The sequence below is a fragment of the Prosopis cineraria genome, unplaced genomic scaffold, assembly GCF_029017545.1.
Source record: "Prosopis cineraria cultivar Desert tree isolate PC_DT_omini unplaced genomic scaffold, ASM2901754v1 PC7, whole genome shotgun sequence".
Lineage (NCBI taxonomy): Eukaryota > Viridiplantae > Streptophyta > Magnoliopsida > Fabales > Fabaceae > Prosopis > Prosopis cineraria.
In genome coordinates this window covers 5,131,250-5,143,353 of record NW_026555338.1, presented here as the reverse complement: position 1 = coordinate 5,143,353, position 12,104 = coordinate 5,131,250, and positions in this window count along the sequence as shown.

Genomic DNA, 12,104 nt, shown 5'->3' with positions numbered 1-12,104 from the left:
TCTGAAATTATCACCATTATGTCATATTTTGTGAATTTTAAGAAGTTATAAAAGAGTATTTTAGGACAATTAAGAAGAATATAGAATGTTCCAAAATATTCTAAAAGCATTTAGAACAATTTAGAAAAATCTAGAAGGTTCTTGATACTTGTGGAGGGATGTGAAGATACTTAAAATATTCTAAAATAATTAGGATATTCTAAAATGTTCCAAACATATCTTGAGATAATCTTTAAAAAAGTTTATATAAATATTTAGATATTTCTATATAGAATTTTAGAGAAATAATGACAATCGTATGATCGAATTAATCTCCACCGTCTATTGAAAAAATAAGAACATTTTACATAAAAAGGGAGGTCTATAAATAAGTCTACCCTCCTCATTTGTAACCATCAATGAGTTTTCAAAACAATATAACTCTCACATTTCCCAAACTTTCTCAATCATCCTTTTCTGTCAAGATTTTCATCATTCAACTTTGTCAAAGCATCTTCCTATTTATAAATTAAGCTTAAGCTTAAGCTAAGCACCTTCCAGTGAAGTGTGACTAAGTGTTGCATGAGTCAAAAGACTGGCTCGTGACAATTAGCTCATAATTACATTTGGAATTAATCTTCAAAAAAAGTAAATATAGGATTTTATATAGCACGTGCAACACAACAAAAATAGCAATCTGATTCACTTGGCTATTAAATACACCCACAGTCACGATTTTATTCTTCCCTGTCTTCTTCTTTTATAATTTCTCTCTCCCTCTCTCTTCTTCCACCCACTCCCCCTCTCTTTCTTGATTTTGCACATTCCTTCTACTAATTTCCAATTCCAAACCTAGTAGAAATAGGGAAAATTTCACTAAGAGACCCTTAACTGAACATAATAAGAAAGAAGACCCCAAACTTTCTAATATATCACTGCATGACTAGGGTTCTGATATTGAATTAATTTTGAAAGTCAAATGACAAAGTTACTCTTAAAATTGTCAAAAAGAAAAATGTAATGACCCTAGTCACTACCCCTAATTACAACATATATCAATATTTCAAGAAGATTAAACTAGCTTTAAGGGTGCACATATCTTAAAATAAGATAATTAGATTTTATATAAGTTTAGCAACCATTTAAAAGCATTCAACATATACAAATCATATGTATAAAGATTTCTTGTATCAGTCTCTGCTTACTCACCTCGGCTTGCAGAACCACTCACCCTGGCCTATGTATTCACCCCAACCTATAACTCAACTTGTCTCATTGAGGGCTTACCTCACTCCCCTCGGCTTGTACTCCACTCGCCCAGGAGGGTAGCACATTTCATAACGTTCAGAGAGGAACATATGTTTCCCATTTAGAATTAGATTCAATAAGTCATAAAACACTCATACAGATATTCCCCAAGCATACTTCGAAATTAAATTGAATATTCACAAATAAACGAGCTAAAATCTAGCTCAAGTTCTTAAATCTTCAAGTATAATACTATGTCTCTTTTAAACCAGTTTAGACCAAAATACCACAAATATTCTAAATATCAAATTCACATGAAACATAAACCTGAATCTACATGTCCCGATAGTTGGTAATATATAATAATAATACATTACAAAGAAATTCACCAGAAGCCTTAGTAGCTCTAGTGTTTTGTTCCCAAGCCTTTGTCTTTATCCTTCCCTTATCATATCCTAGAAATTGTGAAAGTAATAAGGTGATATTTCATACAAAATCTTAGTAATTAGGATATTTAAATTAACATATAAAATAGTGGTAACATACAATTCATACAATCCACATATTTAGCTTAAGAGTACACTACAAACAAGATATATTTTAGAGTTTATATTAGTCATTTAATTCCATGATGATTCATAGAAAAATATGTATCAAATGATGCATGGTCAAATCCCCCTTATAACCTCCTTATCACCTCTAACTAAACTTATGGGTAACTCACTGCAGTTCTAATCCATACCACTAGGCCAATTCTGCTCTCCAAATCAGGAGGGGTTTCCCGGCCAAAGGCTTCCTCAATCTAGTTTGGACCACGATTCCCCTTACTCAAATGCAGGGTGTCATGATATGCTCGACCAACATTATCAATCCAAGTAATGAACTTGAGCAAGTGCTAGATTAACACTATCAATTTAAGCAGTGAAACTTACCGCAGGCATGCGTGCACATATATTCATATGAATCACTACTAAGGGGTGACCTCAGTAAGGTAGATCATGTATTTTTATAGTATTTACAACTCTCCTATAGGTGAACTCCTACCTTTATGCTTACATTCGATCATCAAATTTATACATGCAATTATTTCAGAGTAGTTTCTCATTTTTAGAGTTCACATATATAGTCCAATTCACAATGTACAGCATTTCATCATGTGTATCATTAAGTATTAATACTCCAGATAACACATAAACATGCTATACATACATTTCCATAACATCCCACTGAATCAACATGTACATTCAGATGTGGTTTTCATAACTCAAACGCAACCCATAATTTTAGTAAATAATTTCCAAGTAGTGTTACAGACTATGCTATATATTAACTTAAATTCCAGTTATCTCAGACCTTTGAGAGATTAAAAGTTCAATCTCTCACTCCTAAGTTCTATTGTACTTAGATCCCGTTAGTTTTTAGGATGAACCCACACTATATATAGGTTTTTGTATAAATAATTAAATTAGTTAGAATTCTTTTTGAGACCTAGATGGATAAACTTTAAGAATTCAAATATAAGATCCAAGCCCAAGGCAAGATCATAGACATTAAATCTATTGAACAAAGATGTATAAGGTGCGACACTTCACTCATGGGGAGTAGTGAAGACCATATGGCATTTATTCTCTTGAGTATCGGCAGGGTGTGGTGTTGGAATTTAGGCTCTTTAGCATTTGTGTGATGTGGTGTTAGAGTATGACACCCCGATCGTGTGTGATAGAGGAAAACCATAGTCTGTAAGTAGGATCAAACACCTTTAGCCAGGTGATTCTACTACTAAAGGTGTGCTTGGGTCAATAAGTGTATGATTGGCCTAGTGGAACCTATGGTTTCAGTTAAGGTGATATAGAGGTTTGGATGATGGATGGTCATGCTAATGGAAATGATATAATGTGACAATGGTGCGTATAAATGTAATTTTATATATAAGTTTTACTTATTTACAATTATGCATGTTAGTTAGTAGCTGTGAGTTATTTTATTACTGAGATGATTATCTCACCCCATGGTTACATTTTTATAGGTCCTAATTGTGAGCAAGGCAAAAGGAAAGGTTTTGATGAAGTGTATTAGTGGCTACAACTGTACCCTTAGAGTTTTGTGTAATGAATTTGTATTTTAAATGTTTCATGTTATAAGTTGCCATAGGATGCATTAGCATGTGATAATGTAGTTATGTTGTGAATATGTGTGTCCTAGCTTATGTGTGTGGTTATGTGTGCAATAGTTATAATATCCTTAAATTTTAATCTAGATATTTAGGCTTGATTAGATTAATTAAGTTTATTAGAGTAGTGTGTGGTCAGAGAAGCCTAATAAGTGTGTTTAGTTATAATTTTAGCCTTGAAAGCGGGTTTAAAGGAGAATTAGGTCACCCAGATGTGAAAAGAGGAAGAAAATTGAAGGGTAAGGTTTTGTGCCATATACCGCGGCTTGTGGATCAAGCCGCTGTGACGCATGTATACAGACATGCCCTCTGTGCCATGCGTTACGGCGCATTATGCATCTGCTAAGGCACATGGACACTTTTCTGTAGAAATAAGGTCACAAAATGAAGCAGAAAGAGATAGGAAACAAAAGAGAAATGACGCAGAGACAAAAATGTTCTATTAGGGCCTGAGGAATCCAAACATTAGGAGTATTTTGGAGCTCATAAACATTAAAGATAAGCTTTCCACACCTAAATCTACCTTCCTTATCCATTTTCTTAATATTGGAAGTTAAGGTTTGGTTGAGAATGATGATTTTCAGTCCACATAGGCTATGATATAAACCCATTGACTTAAATAGAGTTAATGAAAGAAAATTGAGCGAATAAAACTTGATATTTATGGATTTATGATGTTTAGTGGTTGGAGAGCATTTATTATCCAAATTTTCACTATAAATAAGACGGTGGGGATAGTGTAGCTTCATTAATGGCCATTGAAGAGTTCAATGATGTTAATATGAGTAAGAGAAAAACAAGAAAGCCAAAGGGTACTTTTATATGAGAAGAAAAGGAATTGTAGGAGTGAAGAAGTGTGTAGATTGATAGTGAAAATTATTCCAAAAATGGCTATTAATGAATTATATTGTAAATGTTTATAGAATAATCTTATTAACACCATTCAAGCTTCTTGGAAGCTTCGAGAGTGAGTATTTGAGGAATGAAACCTTTGACCTCTCAAAGGTTTGAGGTAACTAGAGGAATTTTACCTTGTGTTTTTGTGTGTTAATTAGTTTATTGATTGATGTTTGAAAATTTGAGTGTGTGAACTTAAATAAATTGCAAGTGTGTCATGAATTATTCTAACTTCCATGATGTTGGTTTCCTTTGTAAGATTCAATGATGTTGTGAATTGTGAGTTTAATGATTAAGTTGGAATGATACAATTTGATATTCAAAGAATTTGTGAAAGTTGAGTTCAATAACTTGATTGTCAATAGTTCATCGATTACATGTTTTAGGGAGTACAAGGAATGTGTGTTAATGCAGTATTATGAGAATATTTGATTATTAGGAGTTCAATGATTTGTGAAAATGTGAAGTTCAATGAGATTGGTAAAGTGGAGTTCAATGATTTAGTTGTCTGTATTATGTGATTATCATGTATACGATTGGGTACAACAATGAGGTAATGTGTGCTTGATTATTGAGTAAATGCATGCTTTGAATTGTGCATATCTATGCATTGCATGATCTTGAGAGGAAAATAGCTAGAGGCTTAGAATTTGAGATCCTAGTAGTAGGCCTCTTTTACTTTTTGAATATGTTTGTGTATATCATAATTGATATTGCCAACTAGGGTTAATTTATTTTGGATCATACTTACATTAAGTTTTTGTGAATTATATAGTGTAGTTTGAGCCCTAAGGTGTATGTATGAGAATTATAATATCCATAGCAGGGCTAAAATACTAATGCAAGTAAAAGTTGTGTTTGAAATGTGATTCTTGTGAATAAACTACTGATTTATGAGATTTAGAGCTCCCCCTCTATTTTTGAGATTAAGGGGTTGAACATTGAAAATGATATTTATAAGTGTTACATATGATGTGGTGCATTGCACATGTTGGTTTTAGTCTATTGTATGTGGTTTGAATAGTGTCTATGACTTTTGGCTTGTGGTATGTGTTTTGGACACTTTGTTTTATGAAAAATGGTGTAAAAGTATAAGTTTTGAAATGAGTGTCTAATTTTTGAATAAGTATTAATTTGAGTGTGAAACTAAAGGCATTAGTTAGAGCTTGGGAAAAGCTTTTTGTATACACCTAGTTCGCATCAATTGGATGTCGAACGGAGAAATGAGACACATCGAAAGTTGTCCCAGAAGCTATCAATTTGATAGTAGAATTATGCTGTCATGAAATGTGCAATGTGCCACGGCGCATTATACCATGAGCCGCAGTACATGGTACAAAGGCACATAAGCTACGGCATGAGTTCTATAAGCCATGATGCAGGCCTCAAATTTTGCTGAAATCTTTTGTATTTTGATTTCTAAGCAAATACATTAATCCTTTAAATGATCATATGCTTCCACATAGTTATTAACTCTAATTTGTCAATTACGAAACCTTTTGAAATGGTCTTTGTTTTGAAAACTTAGAATCCCACCTTTACAACCTATTTGTGAACTTAGCAAATATGTCTTTTACCTTGAGCCAATCTCTTAATTATGAAGACTTGGAGTTAATCATGATTTATGAGAGTAGATATTACAACAGTGGTGGATATGTGGAGAATTGGCCAATTTTTTACCTGCATATGAAATTGTTAAATATAGGCCCTATTGTCCAAATTGCTTATTTATTATTCTATATATCATGCATGATCTACTTAAATTTATTTATATCAGTTACTCTCTTAGATCAATAATTACTATTTATTTCACGCGCACACATTAATATGTTTTAGTATTAGCAATAGTTGTTTAAATTATACATTGACTCTTTGAATTGATCTTAGTTACTCAATTAAAATTTATTTCTTCTTGTAATTATTAGGTATGTATATATATATATATATTCATTGCTTTTAATATTTTTTTAATGATAGTTGTTTAAGTACTATGCCAATGTTTATTTTTGGTATTTTGACTATTATGATTAAAATTATTACTTATATGTATATATTTGCAAGGGAATTCCTTTATGAAATAAGATTCAAGATAAACCTAATGGAATTCCTAATTAGGAAGAAGATTCGAGTGAAATAAACTATTTCATGGATCCACTTTAAGGGATACCCTAGTACAATTTCTTATGATAAAATATGATCGATTTAGAAGTGTTTATTTTTAGTTATTTGACAATTGTTTTAGTATTGTTGGCTAATATAATTAATTAGTCATGTTATGCCTTTGATTATTTTTTTTAAAAAAAGTTTTTTGTACTTGAGACAGCTAGGCTATTAGTATTTCTTAGGTAAATATCTTAGTGATAATTTAAATTCCTATTTGATTATCTTCGTAATGTGTCCAGATGCCAACAAAGCCACATTACCCTAATAAAAAAGTAAAATATAGTCTATTTTTCATCAATAGAATCAGAGTACACTACTGCTAGGCTTTATTGTTTATAAAGTTTTATGGATGAAGCAGCAACTTGAAGACTTTAGGGTAAAACTCAACTTGCCTGATTAAGAATCTATTGCTTCAGTCAAAGACTAAACATATTAATATTAGACATCACTTTATGAAAGATCATGTTTAGAAGAAAGTTGTGGTAAGGGGATTCATCTCTACAGAGTATCATCTTGCTAATATTTTCACCAAGCCTCTTGAAGCTGGGTAATTCATGTCCATAAGGAGAGAATTGGGTTTATCAAATTCCAATAAGTTGTAAGAATTTCTAACCTTGTTTATAATTTAAATTTATTATATACTTGGAACTAACTTGAACATCGAAGTATGTTTAGTCTCTTTTGTAGGTACTTTGGTCTCATTTAAGTAGTATGTAAGAACAAATTCTAGTATTATTAAGACATTGCGGTATGCACATACCGATAGAGCTAGTACATTCTGATTTGAACGATTAAGGAGAAAGGAGAATACTTATTAGTATCTAAGAATCATTGGGGTTTAAATTACTTATACCAATATCAAAACAATAAATTGGTATAACAAAAGTTGATATAGACTGTGAAGGCACCAATATAATAGAAACTTTAGGGTATGAACTACACATACTAGTATATCATAAACATATATCTATTCATTTCAAATTTACTTCCAACGAATAGTTTCTCATACTACTATATTGGTAACATTCTGGTATGATTTTATGTGGTATTAGAGGTGGCTTTGTCTCTTTCTTACCTTTGTCTTCAAACCTTATCGGTACAAAAATTATTTTCTCTCAACCCGATAACCCTCATCCTAACACCATAATCAAATTCCTTTTGCAATTATCCCCTATACACTATACACTCTCACAATCAAAACCCCTAAACCTTTTCTTAATTAACCTCTTAAATCTCTTTGTTCATCTGGTCTTATGTTCGATCCATCAAAGAAGGTGGCATAAGTAAAAACAAATGAGAAGTCTCTTGCAAACCAAGGGACCTCTCCGGTTGATTTTCATAAACCTCATGAGATAGTTATAAAGAGAAAAAGAACAAGTAGAAGCACATTGGAAAACAAGACAAAGGTGATTGACAAAGCTAATTAAGTGGCAAAGGCTTAGAAGAAGAAAGAGCTGACTAGAAAGAGAGTATAGATTCAATCAGATAAGACTATAAGCGATGCTACCACTTCTCAGAATCTAAAAGGTATTGGGTCTGGACTTAAATCTCCTATGTTATCTTGTAAGGAACCTACTGCTCAAGCTCAAGCCTCTATGTCTAATGAGATTGATTTAAAGAGGATACTTGACGGTGCTACCTCTCAAATAAGAAGTTCTAGTAATGTGAATATTGGAGAAGCTAGCATGAAAACCAAAATCAAAATAAAGGAAAAGTGGTGATAGACCCTTCTGCTAATTTTGATGGTTACTATTGTGAAGATCTTGCTAAGGGAGGAATTTAAAAGCTTTAAGAGTTGATGTGCAAGAAAAAATATGAAGCTTACTAGTGTGTGAATTTGAATGAGTTGAAAGAGAAGGGTTATGAAGTAAAGAAGTTTTATGTACCTTACAAGAACATGCTTGAGATCAAGTTACCTTTTACTGAAGAAGTGACTAGAGCCTTTTATGAGTCCATGAAGATTTTGAACAAGGGAAAGAAACTTAGAGTAATTATCATAGATCAGTCTTTTGACATCACTTAGAGTTATTTCATTCAATTATTGGGTTTGCCTTTGAATGGTTCAATGATAAAAATTAATAACTTCTCATTTGACAAGGCTAATATTTACAAGACTTTCATGACAGAATGGATTTTGACAGACAAACTAGTGACCAAGCCTACTTCTATGCCTCCTATTTACAAGGTGGTGCATCATATACTCACTCAAATTGTGCTTTGCAAATGAGGTTTCAATCTGGCAGACATTATCATAAAAGAAAATGGCATAACTAGTGAAATTAGAATTCAAGAGGCCTCAACAATTTCACATTTATGCACCCCTGATTTTCAAAATCTTAGATGACAAAAAGATCAACTATATGGAAGGAAAGACAAACACATGTTATGTCATAGGTCTCACTACTCTAAGAAAGATGTAGCTACCCATAAGTGATGATGAAGAAGAATATGAAAGTCACAATGTAGCTTTTAACATTGGTGCACTCTTTACATTGGTTGCACCAAGAGTATTAAGAGAAAAGTTAAGGCAGAAAGTGTAGCTTCAAGCTCTTCAATCCCTATAAATGAAGATGATTTGTAAATAGATCCTACTACTAGAAGACGACTTCATTATATATTCAAGATTCATGAAGACGTGTTCTATAACATCCTGTAATTTTGAAACTTGAATTTAGGGATTTAATAAAGGTGAATTGGTAAATAAGAGAATTTATTAGACTAACAGTTTTTCCAAACTACTAACAGGTATGTTGGATCTTTAGACAACCTTAAAGGTGGATTAAGATGGATTTTAGACCAACTAGGCATTAGAGTGAGGCTTAAAACTCATTTAGGCCTTATTGTGCCATCTGTCATAGCAGATGTATGAAAATATAATATAATCAAAAGTTCGCACGCATCTGAAACTAAGAGAAGGAAAGAAGAAACATGAAGGGTGATAAAAAAGAAGGTTTATGGCTACTGGGGTTTCATCTTTTGACCTATTTAAAGGTATTGTAAGTTAAAAAAACATCTGGGTAAGCATCCTATTTCATTCTCCTTCCTCTCTTTTTGAAATTTATGAGGTTATGGGTAGCATGGGATGTTGATTTCATCTCCGCTTGGGTTACAACCAAACCTACTGTTATTTAGGTTTAAGGGGAGTTAATTTAAACTTTTAAACTTAGGTTTGATGATTTGGAATTTTAAGCTAGAGTTTGGATGAACCTTCAGATTAAATTAGAGGTTTGGGAGTAATGTTGGTTATAATTTAGTATTATATAGGTATATGGATGTTAAATAAGGTTAATGAAATGAGGCAGGAGTGTTGGTTAGGCTAAAGAAGAATTTTGGATAGTGTGGGTACCCTAATTTAGCCTAATAAGGGTGTTTATTAGAGTTGTAATTTGATTATTAATGTTTAATCTTATAGATTAAATATTGATTGAACCCTTTTGAGCTAATAGGACTAAAGGAGTTGTTAATTGACACGATAACCCTTTTGTGATAAAAGGGTTGATGAAATTGGATAATCTAATCTATTTACTTTTGCATTTGGATGGTAATGAGTTTGTAAAAGTATATTCTTTTGTTTTAAAATTAGTAATGCATTAATATGGATGGTTATCCATGATTTGGAATAATTATGTCAAGTGGGATATATATATATATAGATATTTGAAAGAATTTTTTTATGCCAAACCTATATACATAGAGAGAGATATATATTGTGACATCAGTTACAAAGTGAAATTGGTAGTAATTGGTTTGAAACTAGTTATGATGTGATATGACTACATTTTCTTATATTGTATGAGTATGATCATTGTACAAGAGTGAGAGTTCACTATAGGAAAGATGTATTGCATGAAATCCATGTGGTACTTACTTGCATCCCAAAGGCCTTAGTGCTTAGTCTTTCTTGTTTAGAAGCCCTTATTCTAACCTTGTGATAGATCGGGTATAAGGCACCCAGATATTCAAAAAAAGGGGAGTATGTGGTCTGAGAATGGGAGAAGGTGCCTTTAGTTGACTGCTTCCCATAATTGGTGATCTTAGGCCAATTTATATCATAGACTTGGTTCTGTTGAATTTTTAGCCAACAGATTCAATTAGAGGAAATAAGAAAGATATAAGGTGGAGTGTTCAATCATGCATTGTATAGTTATAGTATGTGTTCTATATATTTCTTGTCAACTTGTTTTACTTGCCACTTCATATGCTCATGTATTTTCCTAGTATACTTGCAGATAAATGAGATTATTTGGTTACTGTAACCTTATTCTCATCTGTATTGTTATAATTTTATAGGAAGCTTTTGCTAAGGGCAAAGGGAAGGAAGACGACACTAAGAAATAGGAGTGCTATTGTTTGTATACCATTATTCTCTTAGTTTTTCATGTAACTGTGAAATATGTATATATATATATACGTATTTACGGAGCATTAGAAGGTATTCTGATTAATAACTTATTAGGTAAGTTTTGTACAACCTTTACCTCCAATTTTACTATAATTTCTCTAGCTACGAGTTATAGAGAAATTGAATCAAGGAAATTTCAGGGGTTTGTTTCTTTCCCTATAATAATAAAAAGGTTCTCGAAAGTTAAATTAGAGTTTTGTGATTGGTTTGGAATTAAACGATAGATCTTTGAGTTTATAAGCTCAATTTTGGCCCTAATTCAATAGAAATTAGGGTGAAAATTGTGCGTGAGCAAAAGTGGGATTATTAGAAGTGATTAAGACTGGTAATAAACCTAGTTTGGCTAAGCAACGAGGAATGAATGGCTAATTGTAGCTTAGTGTAGTAAATAAGTATTTTTGGTCAATTAAACCAATTGACTAATTATGCCAATTATGTGTAGATTGGTGTGTTTTACGTGTGAGTTGAGAAAGGAAGTTGGTAACGAGTTATAGTGGTTATTGAATCTATAGGTAACCTTTCTTGTGACTAAAAGGTTGAGGTAACCTAGTAGTGAGCCAAGCAAGAGGAAAGAGTTTGGACTAGTATAGTAGTACCATTGTCGTGGAAATTCTTGGGTTTATGTAATGAACCAAAACATTGTGAATATTGTATATATAAGTTGCCATAGAAATTGCATGCATATTTGAATTGTGGTTTGTAGGAAAATTTGTAGTAATTTTATGAATCTTAACCTATATGTGGAAATGTGTTGTGGAATTATGTAATGATTTTAACAGGGACTAAGATTTAGTTGTAATTATGTTGTAAATGTGTGAAGAGGTGATTTGTGGTGATATTGTAGTGAAAGTGGCCAAAAAAAAAGTTTTTGATCCAAGTTGTGAAAAGTTTTTGTTTTGTAGAAAGGGGCTGTTGAATGGCCAAATTTTGATACGTGTATATATATGTGATATACTATTGTCAATTAGGTTTAATAGGTCCTTTTAAACTTGGTTTAAGGCCTAGAATGATCTAATGAGATTAAAAGATCGATTTGAGCGCTTGGGTGCATTAATTTCTTCAAAAAAGTGACTTTTTGCACTTGAGTGTTAAATTTTGATCAAACCATTAGATCAAGTCCAAATTTATCTCATTAGTTAGCTTATGAGATAAGCTTCATGTGGGCTCTTGAATCACTCTGATCGAACATCATATGTGGAAATGGTGCATGCTGAAAGTTTGTCATTTGTGTTGTCAAATGATAGC